The 22,992-nt window shown below is 55.6% G+C and overlaps 2 protein-coding genes across 11 annotated transcripts in view; one reads left to right on the forward strand and one right to left on the reverse strand.

Moving 5' to 3' along the window:
* LOC125282011 (ral guanine nucleotide dissociation stimulator-like) overlaps positions 1-22,992 on the forward strand; it is a 460,718-nt gene that overhangs the window by 286,080 nt on the left and 151,646 nt on the right. For all 5 annotated transcript variants that reach the window (XR_008959606.1, XR_008959602.1, XR_008959604.1 and 2 more), the window contains exons 4-5: positions 18,074-18,189; positions 21,085-21,182. The gene's annotated coding sequence lies outside the window, so the exon portion shown is untranslated. The remainder of the gene's footprint in view (positions 1-18,073; positions 18,190-21,084; positions 21,183-22,992) is intronic.
* LOC125282996 (ral guanine nucleotide dissociation stimulator-like) overlaps positions 1-22,992 on the reverse strand; it is a 601,545-nt gene that overhangs the window by 132,428 nt on the left and 446,125 nt on the right. The gene's annotated exons all lie outside the window — the stretch shown is intronic.

Here is a 22,992-nt window from a genome sequence, read left to right on the forward strand (position 1 = left end):
GTGCAGAAGGGAACTGCTGTAGAGCTGAACGCAGGGGACTCACAAGGTCAGCTCTGTGGGTGGAACCTTCCCGGCGGCTGTGGGGTGGGCAAGGACTAGGGGGGCCAAGTGGGAAAGCCAGGGAAGAGGCCAGCACTGTCTCCGGGAGGAAGCTGCAGCAGGTTCTGGAGCCTCGGTCAGGCCTCCCTTGGTGACCAGAGACAGAAATCTGCAAACGGCAGTTTTGAGGCTCCAGGAGCATCCCCTCCATGGGTGGCCATGCAGCTGGCCCCTGAAACTGAAATCAGGGCGTGGAAAGCCATAAGGATCCTGTCTGTCTGTCTGTCTGTCTGACCAGCTCCTCTCGGCCCCGGGGCTTCCTCCCTCCCTCTCTCCTGCACCTGTTCTCCACATGGCAGTATATGTGGCCCCTTCAACTCCCAGTGCAGGCATAAAGTCCCACAAAAGGAAGCCACTGGCCTCACATGGGGCAGATGCCCACCCCAGACGGGTTCTGCTGTGGGCGGGACAGATTGTGCAAACGTGTGGCAGGTCCCCGGGAACCATGTGGCTGGAGCTGGGAGTAGTGGCTCCCAGAAGGAAAGAGTAGGGCCACACCAGACCTCTGGAGCCAGCAGACCTCTGCCCTGGCCCGAGCTTGCAGACACCTGGCCTTAAAATCCAGCTTCTCTGAGCTCAGGTAAATGTGAGGTGGCCCAGCCAGCTGGACAGGTCAGTCCTGGGCACAGTTCCACCAGCGTGAGCTTACTTGTCTCTCCAGTGTCTCTGCACCAGGGGGCTTGAAGGCATCAGAGAGCTCTAGGTTCAAATTCTGGTTTGGTCACTACAGTAGTTTAAAGGTGACCATAAATTCTTTGATGTCCTTTCTTTGATAGTCAGGTCCCATAACTGCTTGACCAATAGAATATGGTGGAAGTGACGGCGTCCTTATTTCTGGGCCTGGGCTTTTAGAGAGAGCTGGGTTCTCAGCTCCTGGAGCACCTGCTCTAGGAGCCAGGCTCCCCTACTGTGAGGAAGCCCACGCGAGAGGCTCCCAGCAGAGCCAGGGCCCGCTTGGTGGTGGGGAGCGGACCGTCCAGGAGGCGGGTCCCCATCCAGCGGCCCTGGCTGACGTCGTGGAGCACAGAGCAGCCTTCCCCACTGAGTCCTGCCAACATGCAGGCTTGGGAACAAAACAACATGATATGAAAGGTTTTCAGCCACTGAGTTTGGGGGTGTCTTGTTATGCAGCAAGAGCTCACTTGAAGTAACTTATCACCTGTGTGGCCCTGGGAGGAGGACGCGTGGTTTCTGGAACCTGTTTTCTCATCGGAGAGCAGAGAGAGTCTGTACGTCGCGGGGTTTGGTCAAAATTGAGCATCCAGGGGCGCCTGGGTAGCGCAGTCGTTAAGCGTCTGCCTTCGGCTCAGGGCGTGATCCTGGAGTTCCGGGATCGAGTCCCACATCGGGCTCCTCCGCTGGGAGCCTGCTTCTTCCTCTCCCACTCCCCTGCTGTGTTCCCTCTCTCTCACTGGCTGTCTCTCTGTCACATAAAAAAAAAAAAAAATCTTAAAAAAAAAAAATTGAGCATCCAGAACACTGCTCAGCACTGTCATCCAACTCCCGAAACAGCATCGAATCAGCGAATCCCCACGTCACAGGCAAGGCTGCTGAGGACGCTTGCCCAGGTCACACACCAGCGAGCAGCCGCGCGAGGATTCAAACCCAGGATGGGGCTACAGTGCAGTCCCAGAATTTTCCAGACACAGCCCTGCCTCTGCAAAGCACACACCCCTAAGACAGCCTTCGGGTCCCACTGACTTTGCTTCTTTTCCCAGAAACCACCGTCTTCCCTTTCCAGAGAAATCCCACCTCCCCAAGAACGGCTGCAGCAATGCTCCCAGCCTCAAGTTGAAGGGCAGATGGGCAGACCCCCTGGGCCCAACTTTCCTGACCGATGGCACGTCCTCCGTGGTGACACTGCCCTGGCCCTGAGACCTGCTGGCCTGGGAGCAGCCCTCCCCGATGGTCACACTGCTGCCGGCAGTGACCCCGAGCAGCGGATGGCAGCTCTGACTCAAGGCTCAAGAACTTCCGGGGGTCTGAGTGCCCACCTGGCATCTGCACCCCTGTGTCGTCCGCACCTCCCCCTTTCCTTTCCCTCCCAGAGCGGTTGGAGGACCAGCCCCAGGCAGGACTTGGGAGGCTGGTGACAACATGAGGTTCAGGGTTCAGCAGGGTACCTGGGGCTGCAGGGGAGCCCCAGGAGTGCTGTGCCCTGGGCAGGGGCCTCCAGGGGGCAAGTGAAGGTGTGGAGAGGTGGGGCAGTACTGGGAGCTGGGATCGGTCAGCACCCGTCCGCAGGTCCATTTCTCACCACGTTCATGCGGGAGGTCCCACGGGTGGTTGGCAGAACGCTGAATCAATTTTCTTTTCAAGGTAAAAACAAACAAACAAACAACAACAACAACAACGAAAAAAGGAACAACTCGGCAAAGAAGGCAGGCAGGTAGAAGCAAAGAATAAATAATGGTGTTGTGTATTCTAAGCCATAGCTGGGGAGACAGGGCCCCCGCCCCAATACAGTGTGATCCCCAGGGAGGTCACCAGCCTGGAGGGATGGGAGGGGACAAAGAGAGCAGTTGCCCAGAAGCTGCAGCGAGGAGTTCCCCTTGCCAGGCCCAGGCCGAGGCCTGCTGTGACCCGCGGCCATGTGGTTTCTGAACCGTGCGTGGTTAGGACGCGACACAGTGCACTGTAACGGGACAGTGCTCTTCCCTGTGGCTGAGGCACGGTCACACACAGCTGGCTGGGGGCCAAGGCAGGCAGCCGCAGGGCGACGGGGCACTTACCCAGAGGTCACTGGGAAAGGAGACACGGCCACGGCCAGGGCATTTCCAGCTCTGCTCATTTTCTGCTGTGTGCCCTGGAGGAAGTCCCTCACCCTCTCTGTGCTGAGTGGCCTGGCCTGTAAAATGGGCCCTGGCTGTTCCACACAGGAGTGTGGGGTGACCGTGCGTGCGCCCCACCCACCCCGAGGCATCCTCTCCCTGGCCTCCCCACCGCCTCACCGTCCTCCCTGTGAGCCCTGCGGGGACTGCCGAGGGCTCCCCTCTGGACTGCCCCCACGGTCCTCTGGAAGGGGCCACTGCTGTCCCTGTCTCCTCTCCAGATGGCACCACCACCTCCCCCGCAGGAGACGTTTTTCTGGAAGGGCTTCGTGCAGGAGACCATGGCCAGGCGTGGGAGCAGAGCTGAGAGAGTCTCCAAGGGAGGCGGCACCCCAGAAACAGACACCACGGAGGTCCCCGGGGCGGCCCCGCCTCCTGCTACAGACAGAGGGACGCTTCCCACCTGACACATCATACGTGCTGCGGGCCGCGTGCTGCTGCTCCAGTGGCTCCCTCACCGCCCCAATGTCACCCCACAACGTCAGCACACACCCAATGCACCGAAGGCCTTTCTGGGCGGCCGAGAGCCCACCTGGCACCTGCACCCCTGTGCCTGCCGGCTCCCCTACCAGGTGTGTGCGCAAGTCCGGCAGCGGGAGCCGACGGGGCTGGGCGGCTGGGTCCAGGGAACCATCTGGAAATGCACATGGAGTTGGGGAGCAGGTCCTGCCCCCGGCCGTTGTAACAAACTCCTGCAGACTCTGTGGCCCAAAACAACTGTGGTCATTTTCTCACTGTTCCAGAGGCCACAAGTCTGCACGCGGATCCAGTGACCAAAATCAAGGTGTTGGTAGGATGTGCGCTCCAGCGGCTCTGGGGGGAGTCCGTTCCCTGCCTTCTCCAGCGTCGGGAGCTGCCTCCCTGCCTCCCCGGGGCCGTCCTGCATCTTCAGCGTCAGCAGGGTGAGCACTGCCTTCTGTCCCTGTCAACTCCCACCCCGCTTCCCTCTCCGACACTCGCGATTGCATTCAAGGCCCATCCAGACAACGCGGGGCAATCCTCCCATCTCAAGATCCTTAACTGAATCACACCGGCAAAGTCTCTTTCGCAGAGCAGGTAATATTCACGGGTTTAGGGGATCAGGACCTGGCTATCCTGGGGGACCCTGATCCAGCCTACCGCAGTGTGGAAACGGCTGGGGGGCTGCTGCACTCTTGTCCGTGCCTGTCATTTATGAGGACTGAAGCCCTTCTCCCACACAGCCTGTGCACAGCCGCAGGAGCCTTCTTAACCCAACACTCAGGCCGCCATTTACCAAGAGGTCAGAGTTGGTTCACAAGCGGAAACTTAGGTGCTTTCTCCACAGTAGGCATTTGAAATCACTTAATTAACCTAAACCATGAGAGGAGTCACCGGGCAATGTTCCCCCGGTGTTAACTTTACCGTACAAACTATTTTAACACATTCTTTCAGCAGAGTTGTGTAAAAGAGAGCTTCTGCAAGGAGAATGAGCAAACCTGAGTCCTAGGGTCATTTGCCAGGATGTGTTCCACAGCAGTGTGGGGGCGGGGCCTGCAGGTCCCTGGATCGAACCAGTCCTGATGCCAACCCACATCTCCTCTGCCCCACCCCACGCCAGCCACACTGGGGTGGGTGACCAGCTCTGGGCAGGCGCCCACTCAGGGTGTCACCCGCCGGCCCCTCGCCTGGGCCCGGGATACACCCCACCTGCATCCTCCCCAAGGCTTCTCCCCAGGTGGGAGGCCCTTGGGGGCAGCTCCACGCTCAAGCAGTCATGCCCGTGCAGCCACCCCTGACCACTCAGCCAGGGGAGAAGCCAGTGGGTAAATGCTGCCCCAAAGACAGTTCTGAGATCCCTCCACAGGCTCCCCGGGAGCTGACACAGGATGGACCCCGGGTGCCCCGGCCGAGCCCAACATGACACCTGCGCCTCAGTTCCTCCTCTGACCCTGCTCCCTGAGGTCAGACTGCGGGCTCTGCAGAGCGGCCACCCCTGAACCGGTTACTCCTGGCTCCTGGGTTCAGAGCCACCCTTCTGATCCACTTGCAATCAGAAGGAAGGAGGACGGCAGTCTCCTGTTCAGAGCAGGGGCACGAGGGGGGCCTCCTGCCAGACAGCGGCTCAGGGTCGGCTTTCTCAGAACGGGGGGCCCTGGAAGGAAAAGGCTATCAAACGTGTGTGCCAGCCGGCTCTGCTGGGGAGCAGAGTCCCCACAGTGAACACCCGTCCTCCCTCCGAGGGCCCAGGGTCCGGGACTGAGCCGCCGGCTGCTTCTGCCCCAGGTCTCTCACCTGGAGTCTGAACTGGGCTGACGTGCCCTCGGCCACGCTGTCACACTCACGTGGCTGTCCTCCCCACGCGGGCCTCTCCACACGCGCCCGAGCGTCCCCACGGCCCGGCGCGCCTCCCCTGCAGCAGCGGTCCGGGGCCAAGACGGAGGCCACGCCGCTGGCTTCCGCCGCCCCCATGGGTCACATGGGTTAGCCCGCCCCCGACGGGAGGCCACTTCACGATGTGAGTCCCAGGGAGCGGGCTCACTGGAGGTCAGCGTGGAGGCTGGCTGCCCCTGCATAAGAGTAAAAGCTCTGTGACCCAGGTGTCTGAACCGAACCAGCTGATTTGGACACAATGTTACATTTCCCCGTATAAACACCAGAACTAAGTCCCCGCGAGGTCCTTCCTTCGCCCCCTGGTCTGCTGCTTCTCGGTTGACACGTCTGGGCAAGGACGGAGAGCATCTAGGACTGGTCTGGTGTTCGCTGGGCCCATGAGAGGGTCCCTCGGTCCCCCCAAAACCCCCGGTCTCCAGGCCCTGGGCTGGGGGAGGCTGAGCAAAGAGGCGTGACGTTCAGGCACATGGTCAGTAAGAGGTGGGGTGGGGATTTGGACTAGGCTGGCCAGAGCCCAGCCATAAGCTGCCCAGGGGAGGGGACAATCTGCAAATAGGGTTGACCCTGGGTCCCACCCCAAATGTTCGTGTGCCATAGCGCCCCATGCCCCAGCCTCCAACCACCAAGCCCTTTTGGGGCCCTTCCCGCTCCCCCCCCCCCCAGCCACTGGCTCATGAGCTCCTGGGCCTTGCAGCTTGGCTCTGCCCCACATGCTGTGACCTGCTTTGTCCTTCCCAGACACTCCAGCCCAGCCCAGGCCATTTGGCCTGACCCAGTCAGTCCCCTCCAGGGGATGGAGTCTGGAGACAGCCTTTGGCCCCACTAGGGCCAGAGACCCACGGTCTGGAAGCCCTCAGCACTGTTCCCAGCAGGTCCTATCTATTCCGTGTGCACCTACTGTGTGTCAGATGCTGCGCTGGGCCCTGTGACAAGCGACGCCTCGTGCCTGCTCTCAGGGAAGTTACGGGCAGCAGAGGGGACAGGCAGAAAACCAGCGAATGCCTGGATACATTGGGCTCCTTGTTATAAGTGCCTCCTGGCTGGTCACTGGATTCTGTGAGGGGGCTGCGGGGGCGGGGGTGGGGGAGGGGCTTTCCAAGGAGGTGACATTCAGGCTGAGATAGGAAGAACACCAAGGAGTCGCTGAGGCACATAGCAAGGGGAACAGAGCTCTAGCGAGGAGACAGCAGTGCAAAGGCCCTGAGGTTGGAACACTTGGCACAGTGGAAGGACTGGGAGAGGCCAACCAGGTTGGCACCCCCGCCCCGACCTCGCCTCTCTGACCCCAGCCTGTGTAGGAAAAGAGAGATAATAAACCTAGTCCTGGGAACTGAGGATGACGAGGGTGGAACGTCTGTGTGCTCGGTGACTAGCGCTAGTGTTAATGACAGTGCAGGGGCACCTGGGAGGCTCAGTCAGTTAAGCGTCTGCCTTTGGCTCAGGTCATGATCTCATCGTCCTGGGATCCAGCCCCACATGGGGCTCTCTGCTCAGCGGGGAGCCTGCTTCTCCCTCTGCCTGCTGCTCTCCCTGTTTGTGCTCTCTCCCTCTCTCCCTCTGACAAATAAATAAATAAAATCTTAAACAAAACAAAACAGTGTAGACAGGCAGTGGGGTGGCAGGGGCAGTGCGGTCCTGGAAGGAGGGGCCGAGATGGGGTCTTGCAGCTGACCCTTCCCTGCCTGTGACTTGGGGCCGGGTTCCACGGTCAGATGAAGTTGTATGCTCAGGAACAATGCCCCCGGGGGCCAAGCATCTATTTTGTGCGATCCAGACACAGCCCCCGTGTGCCAGGAAAGTGGGGCTCAGAGGTGGGTGCGGGAGTGGGCCCTGGGTCTGGGCTTCCACAGGCCGTCCTCACCCAGGCCACCCCATCCCTGCACAGGAGCAAAAGAGAGTGTCTCAGGGACCCGGAAGCTGTCCCACCAACCACAGGACAGCTGTGGGCCTAGAGGCTGAACAGCAGACATGGATGGTGGGGGAGCTGTTGTCACATCATCCCTGAAAGGTAAGCCTGGACCAGGGGAGGGCCATCTGTGCAGGAGGAGCTGCGTGTGGGGAGGGTGGGGACACCTGCTTAGAAGCTGGGGTGCTCCCCTCCTCGCTAAATGAACTAGGCCCAGAAAGGGTCTGGAGGACAGAAGCTGGACCCTTGAGGCCCCACTGTGTGCTGGGCTGTGTCTCTGCCCAGCTCCATGCTCAGCTCCATGCTCAGCTCCATTGGGCTTCCATCCTGCTCTGTCCTGGCCTCCTTCTGGTTTCCAAAGCTTCCAGGAAAGGGCAGGAGGAGGGAAGTGGTGGGATGGGCCGGGAACTGCCTGTTCTCTGAGTTCCACTGGGACAACCCAGAAACTGGGGCAGGGAGGCCCAGACAGAAAGGAAAAAGAGGGGAGGGGAAGGGAGGGGAGGGAAAGCAGGGGAGAAGGAGAGGAGGAAGGGAGGGGAGAGTGGGAGGGGAGAGGAGAGGAGAGGGGGAGCAAAAGGGAGGGAGAGGGAGGGGGGAGAGGGGAGAGAAGGCCAGGAGAAGGGGAGGAGAGGGAGGAGAAAGAGGGGTGGAAGGGAGAGGAGAGGAGCCCAGAGAGGGGGAAGGGAGACCTGGCATCCTGGAAGATGCTGTTTGCACACTCGCTAGGGGGAGTGTCTGGCGTGAATGGCGGCCAGGAGGGGTCAGTGTGGGTGTGTGGAGCAGAGCATGTGAGCAGGAGTGTGTAAGAATAAGTGTGTGCTTGTGAGTGAGAGCAAGCGAGGGTCTGTGTGCGTGTGTGTGCAGGTGTGAGGAGTGCTGTGGTGACAGCCAACAGAGCCCAGGAGGCCCAGGGACCAGGAAGGCCCCCCCCACCCTGTGCAGGACTTTCCCAAGGCTCTGCCCTCAGCCCAGGAGCTGGGCCCCCCACTCCTGCCTCATCCCCATTCCCCTGGGACAGAGAGGGCCTGTCCCACCTTGGAGGGGACACCCCCACGGGCCCAATGCTGAAGTCACCCCCAGCAGCCCCCTGCAGAGCATCACCCCGTTTCACTGAGGAGGGCGACTGAGGCCCTGGCAGGGTGCGGCTGAGAGGAGGTTCACCCCATCGCCCACCTCCTGCCCGGTGGCAGTGAGGGAGCCACGGGCCTCGGGCCTCGGCAAGCCCAGGAAGGCCCAGGGTCGGTGGGCAGGACTTTCTGCAGGCACTGGGTCCTAGGAGGAGCCTGGAGGGATAGCAGGACCCTCAGCCATGGCAGGCAAACACAGGGACATGACCTTGTCCTGCATGCATGCACGTATGTGTGTGTAAGTGTGGCTGGGGGGGAGAGTGGGGAACAGGGACCCTCATCTCCTGGCTCAGTCCCATCTTCCTTTTGCTGGTTCTCCCCCAGCACTGACCCACCATCCCCTGAAACCCCGCCCCACCCCACCCTCTGGGATCCCCGTGGGAGTGCTCCTCCCCAGGACCTTGGCTTCACCCCTGCCAGCTCCCCCACCCTGGCTGCCCAACAGGTTGGAGGGGGTTGAAGTGTCCCCCCAAAATTCATGATCCCCCAGAACCTCGGAATGTGGCCTTATTCGGGAAAAGCGTGTTTGCAGATGGCATTAGTTAACACGAGGTCATGTGGGAGCAGGGCGGTCCCTATTTCTAGGGACTGGTGTCCTTGTAGGAGGAAGGGGGACTCACAGAGACACGGGAGGAGGCCACATGGAGACTGAGGCAGAGACGGAGGGGTGCGGCCACAAGCCAGGGAGGCCTGGGGGCCCCAAAGCTGGACGAAGCAGGAAGCATGCTCCCCCAGAGCCTCACAGGGAGCCCGCCTCGGGGACACCTTGACTTCAGAGCCTCCAGACCCTGGGAGGGTATTTCCTGTTTTCTAAGCCACTTGGTGGTCATTTGTGGTGCAGCCCCAGGACCCAGACACAGGGCTGCCCCCTCCTTCCCTGTCGCCTCCTCACTTCCACCGAGTTCTGGAAAGAGCAAAGCCCCAGTACCTCGGCAGAGGAGGGTTTGTGCAGTGTGGTGGCCCCAGACCCCCACTCAGATCCCCAGCTACGGGTGGCCGCCACCACCCCAGCTCCCCACTCGTGGCGCAGCCCCGGTGTCCTCTGGGTGCTCCAGGGCAGAGACTGAGGCTGGGGAGGGCCACGAGCTCCGGGAGAGTTGCAGGCCACCTCTGATGGGCCACTGGGCTGCAGGACTCCCCGATGGCCTTGCATAACGGAAAGGGACCACGGAATGCTTATGGGCTCCCTCCCTTACCGCACAGACTTGCCCCACAATCCTGCCTGGGCATCTGCTCCCTGGGGGGCCCTGTTCAGTGCTGCCAACACTGCATCGCTCTCCCCACACTGCAGACGCCAAAACTGAGGCTAGAGCAGAGCGGCCTCTCCTGGCCTGCACCCCAGCCTACCCCCTCCGCTAAGCAGCTCTGGGGCAGGCAGTTCCCCCCAGCTGTGGGCCTGGTTGCCATGGCTTCGGAGGAGAAGAAAGAGGAGAGGATTCCTGAGCTGCATCCAGAAAGACAGGCTCGCCCCCCCCCCTCCTTCCTCACTCCCTTTCTCTGATGTCAAAGTGGCCCTTTGCGCAGCCAGAGGCCCGTGCCACTTCCTCCCCCACGGCCACGGCCGGGAGCAAAGGAGGTCAGAGAGCCCAAGGGGCCAGGAAATGAGTCAGGGGACCCCAGCCTGGCCAAGACTTCCTAGAGTGAGGGCTCCAGACCCTCCTTCCCACAGGGAAGGGCCGCCAGCAGCTCCCCTACCAGCCGCTGCTCTCTTGCCTCTGTGCCTTCGGCTATGCAGTTCCCTCCATGTGGGCAGCCCTTCCTCACCCTTCACGTCCAGCCCCACTGGGAAACCTCCCCCTGCATTCTGCACCTGCCTCCATCCCTGCGTCTTCATGGGGCTCTGAGGTCTCCTTTCCACCCGGTGTTCCCAGGGCCGGGATAGGCTGCTGCTCAGTAAATGAGTAGATGTTGCTTCATTGTTGCAATGTCCCCTTCCAGATGAAGAAGGGAAGGAAGGAGGGAGCTGATGAGATGTCAGTCCCCCTGGTTATCCTCCCCCATTCGCACTGGACCCAGCACGTGGGTCCGGCTGTCCGCGTGCTTCCCAACACAGATCTCCGCCCTTTGGGGTCTGTCAGCTTCCTGGCCTATGAGAGTCTCCTTCCTGGGGGAGTGGGTGCTCTCTCCACACCACAGAAGAGTGGGTGCTCAGAGAATGTGTGGGAAGGAAGGAAGGAGGGAAGGAGGGAGGGAGAGAGAGAGGGAGGGAGAGAGGGAGAGAAGGAGGGAGGAAGGAGAGAAGGAAGGAAGGAAGGAAGGAAGGAAGGAAGGAAGAGAGGGAGGAAGGGAGGGAGGGTAGGAGGGAGGAAGGAAGGAAGGAAGGAGGGAGGAAGGAGGGAGGGAGGGAGGAAGGAAGAGAGGGAGGAAGGGAGGGCTGGAAGGAGAAGGAGGAAGGAAGGGAGGGAGGCGGGCGGGAGGAAGGGACCCCAGGTTCTGGTCGGGTTCAGGAGTCTCACCCAACCCGTCCAGGACCAGGAGCTCCGGCAGCCCTGCCTCTGAGCCAGCCTCAGGGTAAGCAGGAGGTGGCAGGAAGGATGAACATTCGTCCAGGTCTCGGCAGCCCCCACAACGACGCGGGCAGCTAGGTTGAGGGGCTAGAGATGAGGGCACAGGGTCAGGGGGCACGGCTGCCGGCCGCAGGCAGACTGACCGGCACCAGCCACCAGGAGCAGGTTATGCTCAGAAGCCCTCACCTGGGGGGCTGGCTGACAGCAGGCGGGCACGCGGCGGAGGGCCCCGAGCGGTCCCCTTGAGGGCGAGTCCTGCACGCTGGGCTCCAGGCCCAAGGTGGGGAGAAACCAGTCCAACTTTCCACTGAAAATAAATACCCCAGCAGGCCTCTGTGGGTAGGGAGGAGGGCTGGCTGTGTGAATGGCTTGCTTTGCACACTTCCATGATTATCTGAATTTTTACCAAGAGCATAGATTATATACATATTTGTTGAAGAAAAGAAAATAAATATCTGATGACCCCAAGGCCTCTGCTTTCCCTGGAAACTTCTACACTGCTGGGCAGTTGTGACAAAGCCCCAGAAGATCTGTCTTCCACAGGCCCTCAACCCACCTTGGGAACATGTCCTATGGGCTAGACCCCTCACCCAAAGGTGGCCATGCATTTTTTATCAATTTGCTTCTTCATTCCTTCACTACTCTGTGTCAGGCCCATGTCCCCTGAAAGCTGCCAGTCTAACAGGGAGACAGGTACGAGGACCATGTACCCACCATACCACCGAAGAATGTGGTGTAGAAGTATAGCTGTGGGAGTAGTGAAGGAGGGCTTCACAGAGGAGGTGACCTTCGAATGGGGCCTTGAAGAGCGAGTAAGAGTTTGTCAGAAGGAAAGCGGGTAGGGGAAGGACGTTCCAGGCAGCAAGGAGAGTGTGAGCTCCAATGTGGATGTGACCGAGGTGCCAGGAGGAGTCTGGGGCAAAAGGGACACGAGTGTGGGGCAGGGTGGTTAGCAAGAGATCAGGCTGGATGGGTGTGGAAACCAAAATCACAAAATGCCTAGATGCTGGGCAAGGGGCTTGCAGATTTTCCTTTGGGCCAATGACTGTGAACTTGCTCACCAAGGACACAGCTTTGGGTTTTTTTTTTTTTTTTTTTTTTAAGATTTTATTTATTTGTCGGAGAGAAAGAGAGCACAAGCAGGGGGAGCAGCAGGCAGAGGGAGAGGGAGAGGCAGGCTCCCTGTGGAACAAGGAGCCTGATGTGGGACTCGATCCCAGGACTTTGGGATCGTGACCTGAGCCGAAGGCAGACGTTTAGCTGGCTGGGCCACCCAGGCGCCCCTGGGCTCTGGATTCTGACCCACAGGCCACGGTTGGAAGTTCCCAGCTGGTTCTGACCAACTCCCGGGGTTGGTGTCCACTGCTGTAGCTGGGGTCATTGCAAATGTGAGAATGACAGGTTCCGGCTAAAGGCTTGGGAGGACAGTGATGTGCCTGAGGCCCCAGGGATAAGGGGCAGAGCCGGCCTCCAACCCAGGTCACTCTGACCCCAAGACCACCCCTGCTGTCTGTCAGCGTGGGCTGGGGCCTCGTGCTCCCTTTGCTCATGTGCTCAGGGGCTTCCAGGGTCTGGCCCTGCTGCGCTCAGGGACACAAAGGTACCAAGTCATGTTTCAGGCGCTTTGTCTCCAGAAGGGAGCATGAAGCTGTCCTCCGAGCTCCCACTCCCAGCCCCTTCCGGGGGCAGCTCCTGACTTCCTTTCCCTCTCCACACAGCATGGGGTGTCCTCGGAGGCTACCCTGAAAGAGCAGACTTTGGCATGAGACAGACCCGAGTTCACGTCCAGGCTGTACCTGGAGGGGACAGGAGGGTCTCAGGCAAGCACGTGCTCCTCCAAGCTTAGCGTCCTCACCTGTAAGCAGGGGTGGAGGGTGGGGAGAGAAAGCATCCCTCAGGGGATGGGGGAAGAGCTTCAGCACAAGGACCTGGGCGCGGGGCCAGGTGCGGAGCCGACCCTGAGCAAAGCTCACTCCCTTCCCGCTGCCTGCAGGTGCGCCCGGGCTCCACACCTGCCTCACCCTATTTGGAGCAGGATCATGGGGGAGTTTCCACGCGGAAGGGCTGTGTCTGCTGCCAGCTAGGGTGCAAGGGAATTACACTCAGGTTGCAGACGTGTTCTCTGATGACTTCATGAGCGAGGCATGCTTGGGCAGAAAGGTCTCTATTCTCTGAGGCCGGGGACTGTAAAGCTGCAAGACTCTGAGGACTGACCCTGAGCAGTGGTGTTCAGTCCCCTTGGGTGCTGAATACGTTTTGCCAGCAACGCCTTGTGTGGGTGCCCAGTCTATACAACGGATAAAAACTGGGCCGCTCTGCTTGAAGAGGGGGTGTGGAAGGCGGTCCTGGGGAAAGGTCCAGGGTCCCATTTTCCCTGTAGCCCTGGATCCTGGGGAGATGGGGTTGGAGCTGCTCCTGGCTGTGGATCGGGGTAGCTGGGGAGCAGAGCACTGTGGACAGAGTCCAGCAGCCGATATTTACCAGCTGGTATGAAAGGACTTCTGTATCCTCAAAACCGCATGCTGGTGCCAGTGTGGCTGGGCCAGGGAGCTCATGTTTCACAGCCAGAAGTCAGTCTATACAACAACAATGATCATATGTCTTTGTGAAAAATCATAATGATGTCAACCTTTTAATGTCCCCACGGTCTCTTCTCTTAAACTTGAAGGGATGTTTTATTGAAAACCTCTCTTGTCTAGAAGAACTATTCATATGAATCCAGCAATTCCATTAGCTTCCCTTTCTTTTTCCTTTGTTAAATTCAAGTACAATTACATAAAAATAGTACCAATATATGATTCTTCTGGTTTTGTAAGTCTTTCTACCTATCTGTTCCTCACCCATCCTTCTGTTTGTGTATTTGCATGTAAGTCCCCCGAAATGATGTTCACCTAATGCCAGTGGTTATTTCTGGCAGGTGGGACCGGGGCTGGGTTCTCAATTCCATCTTGGGGATTTTGGGCATGTTGTGAATTCTTTGTTATGAGCAGGTAGCACTTTTATTTTGTTTTAATGTTTTTTTTTCTTAAAAAGTAAGATGGAAAGAAAGCATTAAGATCATTAACCAGAATTCATTCTGGAAACTGAGTACTGAGTACTAAAGCCAGCGATGACTGCTATTTTTCTCTTTAATTTCTAAAATCAAGGGAAAACTATTTTACTTTTAAAATGAGGGGGAAAGGACATTGTGGAGATCGTGAATCAAAAGCGGCTGGCAATGATCTATTCATCGACAAATATTTATTGAACAACTTAATGCCAGGGTCCCATGTTTCCCGTTCTCTTATAACTTCAGGTTTTCAGTCCCCGCATTCTGTAAAACCTTTTCTATCACACAGTCCCTGTAATTCTTATAGGCTGCCACTAGGTGGCAGTATGCACACCCGTATTCTGGGTGGCGCTGTGCTGAGCTGCTCAAGTCAGGTAAGATTTCAGTTCAAGACACCTATTACTGCTTTGTAAGTTCTCATTGGCAGAATTATGTCATATATATCGATATGTATATATCGATATATACCTATATAGCTACATCTGTGTCTATATCTATATCTAAAATCTGCAGTATCTATATACAAATACAGATATATTTTAGGATTGGGAACATTACAATTAAGGGTGCTCGACTACTTGTCTTCCTCAAATAAACACTCCAGACACAAGTCAAACAACAGACTAAAGCAAACAAACACGATACTTCTGCACACGAGACAGGGTGGCCTAGAGGCCAAGCACCCCAGCTTTGGAAGCCAACAGATAGGAGTCCAAATCCTGGATTCATCCATCATTTGCTTCATCACCTTAGTCAAATTACTTGAGATCCTTTGGCCTCAGTGTCCTTGTTTCAGTGCTGGGGATCTAATGGAGTCTGAATCACGGGGTTGTTCTGAGAGTTAAGTGAAATGGGGTAGGGAAAGAAATGAGGATCTAGCTGTTAGTATTCCTGCAGTCATTTCCACCTAGAAAACTCCTACTCATACCTGAAGACCCAGCTCAAAGGTCTCCTCCTCAGTGAAGCCCCTGCTAACTTTCTAGCAGGGAGTGAGACACTCCAGAGGGAGGAGAGTTCCAGGTGGAGCAAACTCTGGGGACCAAGGCCCTGGGGCTCACATTCAGAGACACATTTCCTTGGAAACTTGGATGGAGTTAAAAAAATTCTACAAATAACCGTAACACATTTCATTAAAGAACAACAAAAACATATATAGTAAAACTCTTGCTAAGCAAAATTGTTTTATTTTACCTGCTTCTGTTACAACTAGAGTCAAATGATACCTTCTGAGGACAGAACGTTGGGTTACCTTCTTGGGCTTCAGGAGTTCACCTTTGAAAAGGAGTGTGGCCCTAACCTGCCTCCTGGCTTGTGGTGAGGATCAAAGTGACACCATAAAGATGAAAGTTGCCCTGCCTCTGGTTTCATTTCCTACCGCAAGGTTGTCATTTTTTTTTTTTTAAAGAACACAAATCAGGTATTACTTCCTGCTTGAAACCCTCCCCAGGCTGCCTGCGGCCTAAAGAACAAACGCCAGGCTCCTAAGGATGCCTGAAGAAGCCCCTGGACGAGTGCATTTTTGCCCCTTCCACTCGGTGTCCTGGGTCTGCTCAGCTGCCCTCGGCTGGTGACTCCCAGATCCCCGGGGTCCTCCTCTTCTGTCTCCAGCCCCGAGACCAGCACGCAGGCCCCACATCTGTCTACCTCCAGCCGCCTCCCACAGCCTCTTTCAGGCCGTCTTCCAGGTTCCAATCTAAGTACAGCCCAGCATTAGCTGTGATGCCACGGAACACACCCCTGAGCCTCACTCTCCTGTGTGCAGAGGGGCCCGGGACACCTAACTCCTCGGGGTGGGCAGGAAGTCTGGCGAAGACACGCGTGAGGACTCGGGCCAGGCCCCGGCCCACTGCGGGGCGAGACTGCGCGGGTTCCGGCCCTGGGGCTGGGCTGCAGGGCGGCGGGCTAGGGCGGCCCTGCAAAGGGGCCGCGTCCGGGCTGTGCGGGGCAGGGCAGCGGGTGGGAGGGCTTCCCCGAGATCGGTCCAACCCCGCCGGCCCAGAGTGCCGCCGGTGGGAGCCCCGGGACCTCAGTTCGGCGGGCCGCCCCTCCCGGCCCCCGCCGAGGCTTCCCCGGACTCGGCCACCACATGCGCGCTCAGTCCCTCGCAGTCCTGAATGCCCGGCGCGACTGTCCGGCGCGGTCTCGGGAGCGTAGCCCTGTGGCTTGCTGGGCATGCGCGGAGCGCCGGGCGCATGCCCGGTCCTGGGCGGGGGGGGCGGAAGCTCGGCGCGGGGACGCGGCCGGGCGCGCGCCTTGGCGGTGAAGCCCGCCTCAGCCGGTCGCCGCGCATGCGCGACCTGCGCCGACGCAGCACGCCCTGAGGGCGCAATCCCCCCGCCGCCGCCGCCGCCGCCGCCGCCGCCAGCCCGCCGCCGCCGCCGCCGCCGCCGCCGCCAGCCCGCCGCCGCCGCCGCCGCCGCCGCCGCCAGCCCGCCAGCCCGCCGCCGCCGCCGCCAGCCCGCCGCCGCCGCCGCCGCCAGCCCGCCGCCGCCGCCGCCGCCGCAGGGACCGCTGTGCGCCCGCGGCGTGAGGCGTGGGAGGGAGCACCGCCTGTCGGTTCGCTGCGCCGCCTCGGAGTGGTCTGCCCTCGCCTCCCGGCGCCCCGCGCAGTCTGAGTGAGTGCGGGCCTGGGGAGGGGGCCGGGACGCGGGCGGGCGGGCCGGCTCCTGGAGCTGGGGGTTGGCAGAGCCTAGCGGGGCCAACCAGCCGGTCCGCGCGGCGGATATGGCGGAGACGGGCCCCTCCCGCGCCGGGCTCGGGAGGCCGAGGATGTGGGGAGGCTGGTGAAGTGGGGAGGACGAGGGAGGGGGCCCCGGGAGGACGGCGCTGTGGGGAGGACCGGGGCGCGGGCGGGTCGGGAGATGTGGGGCGGACTGGGGGGTCTCCGGGAGGACGGGGGGGACACGAGAGGCCAGGGAAGGGGGACGAGGGGGCGGGTTCTGGGAGAACGGCGCTGGGTGGAGGACGGACTTGTGGGGAGGTCGGTGGGCTCTGGCAGGCCTGGGGACGAGGGGAGGCCGGGGGCTCGGGTAAACGGGGAGGTTTGGGGGACATGAGAAGGCCTGGGGGGGTTCGTGAAAGATGGGGAAGTTGGTGGATTCGGGGGTCTCGGAGAGACGGAGGGGCTCGAGGCCGGAGCGCACAGGGAGGCCGGAGGCTTGGGGAGGCCAGCAGGCTTCCTTGGGAGCCGGCCAATTGCCTCAAAAACAAAAGGGGGGAGAGAGGAAGGAGGAGGAAGAGGGAAATCCTTGGGGACCTGGAGGGGGGGCGGGGGAATAGCCCTGACCCTATATGGGGACTCACTGGCCCTCAGGGAAGGGCGGGCTTCGCACCCGGGTCCGCGCGGGCTCCTTCCCCGCAGCTGGCGCGCAACTTGCTGTGGCCCTGTGGTTTTCGGGGCGAAAGCCCCGGAGACCTCGTTGATTCATTGTGCCTCCAAGTTTACCCCTCTTCCCAACCCAGCCCCCAGCTCTGCTGCTGGCTTAGGTGGAAGAAGGACTTGCTGTTTCTTTCTCTCTCCTTTCCTTTCTTTTCTCAGGAGGAGGAGTGTGTGTGTGTGTTACTTGGTTTTATTTAATTGGAGGATTTAGCTTAATGCACTAAGGGTAAAAAGAAATTTTTTTAAAGTCATTTCAACAGTGTCTCATTCTTGCATGGTTAGCCTGCAGCTGGGTTTTTGGCAGTGAGACTAAGATAATAGTAATGTAGTAATTATGGGAACTGGTTGAAATACATTCAAGGAAGGCGGTGTAAGGATTTGGGGATCTGTACTTAAGACGACCAACGCTGGGATTCTTAGGTAGAATGTTGGGATTTTCTCTTCTTCAAAAGGAGTAATTCTAAAGTACTAGAAAGCTGGTGTCCTGATACCCAAGCCGGCACTCTTTTCATATTACGCAATGCGTACGTCAAGCAAGTGTCATCAGGTCTTGGGTTCCATATCCATTAGTGATAGCCAGACTATTAAAGTTCTATAAGCCCCTGGTGAACTTTTCATCTTTTGGGGAGAATGAGGATATAGGAGAAATATTTGTTTTCTCAGGTGTGAAAAAAAGTTGTAACTCTTTAAAGGCAAGCAAGGCCCATATGTCTTTGAATTTTAGTTCTCCGGAAGGATAGCAGGTATGTGTAGTAGATACTCAGTAACCAAATAAATGCAAAAAAATAAAAAAAAACCTTTGCTTTTGTGTATACCCTTGTAGCAGGCGTTGTACTGGACTCTGCAGGGTGATAACTGGATGAGAAATGATCCTCTCCAAAGGTCTTTGCAGCCGAGGGAGGGAGACAGAGAAGTCGGTCAGTGATGATGGTACAGTGGGTAAGTCCTGTGATAGAGGTGCGCCCAGGGCATTATGACGGGTACTCATCTTTCTTCAGTCCCCCACATTCTTAACCCTTTTTATACCTATTGTAATTACCCCCTACCCCAGACCTATTTTCCCCATACCTTCCAGTAGCCTCTTAGTAATTTTTCTTCATGGTCATACAGACTCATCTCTTCACATTTGATTTCTGGCAGACAGTTTCCTGGAGATCTCCGTTCTCTTCTTTTCTGAGCTGCTTGCTCCTTTGGTCTTTTCTTGTGTTGTCCCTGGATGTTCCTTTGTTCTCATCGTTTGGCTTTTGTCCAGAGTTGGATTTTATGTTTGTGGCAACTCTTGTCTTTGTCTTTCTTCACTGACTTCTTCCTTTTGGTGGCGTTAATTACTTTAAAAAGATAGTACAGTGTTTTTGGACAAGTTGAAGACAGCCTTCAGCATGCCCTCCTCTTGAGCAACACTGCTCCGGCTTGGACTTGTTTCCCTCTCTCCTGGTACACAGCCACCATTCTGGAATCTCCCTTCATCGTCGTCCTGGGGATTCCCTTATCCCTTCTAATGGAAGCTCATGCCTTGCTCATTTTTTGTTGATGCTCGTGTTTTGGTGGAAGACTTTCTCCAGGGGCTTTCTGACATAGGATGCTTAGGAGGCCAACCTTTTGGGACCATGCATGATTGAAACTTGATTGATGGTTTCGCTGGGTATAGAGTTCTGTATTAGATTTCATTTTTGTTCATAAATTCAAAGATTGCTCCATTGCCTTCTTGTTTTCATGTTACTGTTTTAGAATTCAGAAGCTATTCTCATTTTTCCTTTGTATGTAACTTGTTTCCCCTCCCATCTTTAGACGCTTGTAGGAGTTTTACAATTTGTCCAAGTCTTTTGAAATATCGTGATGGTGTACCTTGTGTGGTCGGTTTTCATCCACTGTGCTGCATATTCAGCGGGTCCCTTCATTCTGGCAACTGGGAGTTTTTAGTTCTGGGAATACTCTTTGGCATTACTGTGCTGAGGTTTTCTCTCTTGCTTTTCCTTATTTTGTTTTTCTGGAAGTCTTATTATCCGGAACTTGGCTGTCCTGGGCAAAGGTTGTAATTATCTTAATACCCTTTTCTTCTTCTTCTTCCTTCCTTTGCTCCTCCTTTTCTGCCTTTTTTTGGGGGGGGGGTGTCTCTTTATTCTCTGTTCAGGGAGATGACTTCAGTTTGACTTAACCTTTTCTTTAGTTTATTATTTCTGATTTCAGAAAGGTTCTTTAGATTTCCAAGAGCTCTTTTTCTATTTTTCTAGAAGAACATCCTGTTTTTCTTTGTTGATTGCAGTGTTGTCTTACCTTTATATTATTGATAGTTTGTATAGTCTCTGTTTCTTTTAGGTTGTTTCCTTCCTTCTCCTGTCTGATGTGGTGGGGCCCTTTGACTTTTACATCAGGGTATTCTGGGTGGGCCATGTGTTGGGGGTCCCCAGGGTTAGTATCTTTAGATCTGTCTTTTGGAGCTGATCAGATTCCCCAGAAATATTCTCCAGTCTCTTTCCGGCACAATTCTGACTTCAGAATCTGGAAGCCAGCAGTGTGCGTGTGTGGTCTGTTGTAGGAGAGCTGGAGAATTCACTGTTCACTGTATATACAGTCATTAAGTCCAGCTCTGTTCAGTGCAGCTGGGCAGGGTGACTTCAGTCCATAGATGCCTCTACTTTTCCGGGGAATGCCCCCTCCCATCTTCTTTCAGAGTGAGGGGGTGTCACGTTGTGCCCGGCGTTGAGGTTCTGGTTTCAGCTTCCATGGCCTTCCCCGGCTCCTCTGTATTTGGGGCTATGCCTTCTTTATCCCCGTTCTGTCTACACTGCTGCTGCCACTTCTGGTCTTCTAGGACACTGCTGTGCAAGTGTAAGTGGTTTCCGTGTGTTCCACTGCTGAATTAGGACCTGGCTTTCTTGGGCCTGCTGCCTCATTTACTCTACTTCAGTCTTTTATAGTTTCTGTCTCCTCCAGGTTTCTTCTTTTTACTTTTTTGTTTGGGTCTCAATCTTCCATGTTAGAAGATTTCCCCAGTACTTCAAAAATCTTGGCTTTTTTCTCCTTTCAGTTCTCCCTGTGCTGTTTCAAACATTTTTTTAAAAGATTTTATTTATTTACTTATTTGAGGGAGTGAGTGTATGCACAGGAGAGAGAGCAGAGAGCACAAACGGGGAGGGGCAGAGGAAGAGAGAGAAGCAGACTCCCTGTTGAGCAGGGAGCCTGACCTGGGGCTCCATCCCTGGACACTGAGATCATGACCTGAGCTGAAGGCAGATGCTTAACAGACTGAGCCACCCAGGCGCCCCTGTTTAGAACATTTTTAAAAAATATCTCTTTAGTATAGTTTTGATGGAAGGCAGTGGAACAGATGTCTATACTCTGTCATTGTATCGTGCACTTATTAGCCAACCACACCCTGTTAATTTATGATTTTTGGTATGTTTGAATAGTTTCCAGTTGCTACACATGTATTTCTTTTCTTTTCTTTTTTTTTTTTTAAGATTTTATTTATTTATTTGACAGAGAGAGATACCAGTGAGAGAGGAGACACAGGCAGGGGGAGTGGGAGAGGAAGAAGCAGGCTCCCAGCATAGGAGCCTGAGGTGGGGCTCGATCCCAGGACTCTGGGATCACGCCCTGAGCCGAAGGCACACGCTTAACGACTGAGCCACCCAGGCGCTCCTTCCTGTGTGTTTCTTAAGTAGAAATAGGTTTGAAGACAGGGACGTGGTGCCCTCTTCTCACCCCTCATCCCAGGCATTGCCCAGTAGGCTTGCGTGGGAGGTGATGGAACTGGCTGAGGGGTGAGTTCAGTAGAGCTTCAAGAAGTGAAAGGAAGGGGGTTTTAATGCGCATGTTGTCTCTCCTTGTCAGGTTCTCTGAGGACTATGGAAAGAGGAAAGAGAAACCGGGAGCATTTCCTTTAAACCCACGTTTGATTTCTTCACAGAGTTATCGTGGCCTTCAGAACTGTGAGTATAATTCTCTTGCTACATTTGTGTTTTGGTTTTTTCTTTTGTTTTGATTTTTCTTTCATCTGTCTTAAGGTTTCTTTGACGTATACTAGAAACAAATAAAAGCTAGTTGATTTTGCAGAGTAGGTGAGGGAAGAAATATTAGTTGTTTAGTGCCTTTTATGTGTGGAGAGAGGCAGGCAGGATGACAGTCCTGTCCCTGATAGTTGTGACAGTAGCAGCATGTGCCCTAGAAGAGTGCCCCAACAGGGTCAGCCCTGGGCCATCCAGCTCCTCAGTGAGTCTCTGGCAGTAATCCCGTGAATGAGGCTACCCTTCGCCCCTGTTTCACATTTGCATAACTGAAACAGAGGTTAAAGGTTACTAAGTTAGTAAAAAGCAAAGCTGGGATTCAGACTCAGTATGGCTTTGGAGCCTGTGCTTTTTACTCGTGTTTTATTCTTACGGGCTCTGGATTCAGATGTTGGCTTGGCTGCTTACTTACTAACTCTTCACTAACTACCGAAACCTAGCTCTCTCTCCATGCCAACTCTTCACTGACTACTTAAACCTAGCTCTTTCCTCTGACAAAGGGTGCTCTCCCAGGGTTGTGGTGGATGCCGTAAGAAATGTGAAATGTGCTCAGCTTTCACAAATGTTAGCAATTGCTATTCGGTGGCAGTTCCCCCACTTTAATGAGAGGAAAACTAAGCCCCAGAGATTGGGTTATTTGTGATTTGTTAATTTGTAACCTTGGCACTTGTGCTGCACTCCACAGTTGGGAGGTTATAGAATTGAGATTCTATTCCAGTTTGTCTTATTTCCAAAGACTGCTCTTTCTGGTAGGCCTAGTGGTAAATCGAGGACAGATCGTTGATAGAAGATTCATCAATCTGTCTTGTGGTATTAGCATTGGTAAGATTTTAGCAATACATTGCTTTGGTGTAAAAGCCCCATAAACTTAGACTTCATGGATTCAGAATTCAGAATCATTATAATTACGTTGAATTTGACTTTGGTAAGTGTCTTTGTCTTAGATGTCCAAGGGGCAGAACCCTGGATTGTTTTTCCATTTCCTTCTGGGGGTCAGTTCACTTTCCTCCTTTGTTCTCCTTTCTCCTCCAAACCCACTTTTGTTTCTGCCAGGATTAGGTATTAGGGAAGGGAAGGAAAATTGTGTCACGAAGTTTCAGTTTCCAAGTAAGGCCTGGAAGTCTTGCTCCTTTTCTCTGATTCCTTCTACCCTTTCTTGGCTACGAGAGGCACCTGTTCTGTGTGCTGTGCCAGGTGTGACTCTGCTGTCTTTTGGAGAAGGCCATGCCCAGCTGTTTACATCCCTTGTCTCCTCCCCACCCTCCCTGCACATTTCGATGTTTCTTCCTGTACCAGTGGGCTATATTTATTGGGTACAAGTCTGTTTCTGCATCTTTAAGGGCAAAGATTTTGTTATTTCGTTTCTGCATGTTTTCTGCTTGACCCATGGGTAGTTTTCATGGATGAAGTAGTGTTTAATGCTTGCCACAAAATAAGTTCTCTTTTCTTAGTGGATCCAAACAAGAGGGAGAATATCAAGTATAACTTTTCATCAGCATTAGCTATTAAAAATCGTTCGTCATGGTAGAGCCCAAGACAGTTTCATATTTAACAGAAATTACACAAAATTTTTCTTCTTAATGTGATGTGCAGCAGAACGAAGGCCTGACAGGGAACTGAGAGCCCATTCTTGGCTCACTGGAACTTTGAGCACCGGGATATAATCTGCTGCTTCTAGTTTGGCCCTCCCCTCCCCTCCACCCCTGTTTGAAAATATGTAAACCCAGGAAAAATA

This window comes from Ursus arctos, unplaced genomic scaffold (assembly GCF_023065955.2).
Source record: "Ursus arctos isolate Adak ecotype North America unplaced genomic scaffold, UrsArc2.0 scaffold_16, whole genome shotgun sequence".
Lineage (NCBI taxonomy): Eukaryota > Metazoa > Chordata > Mammalia > Carnivora > Ursidae > Ursus > Ursus arctos.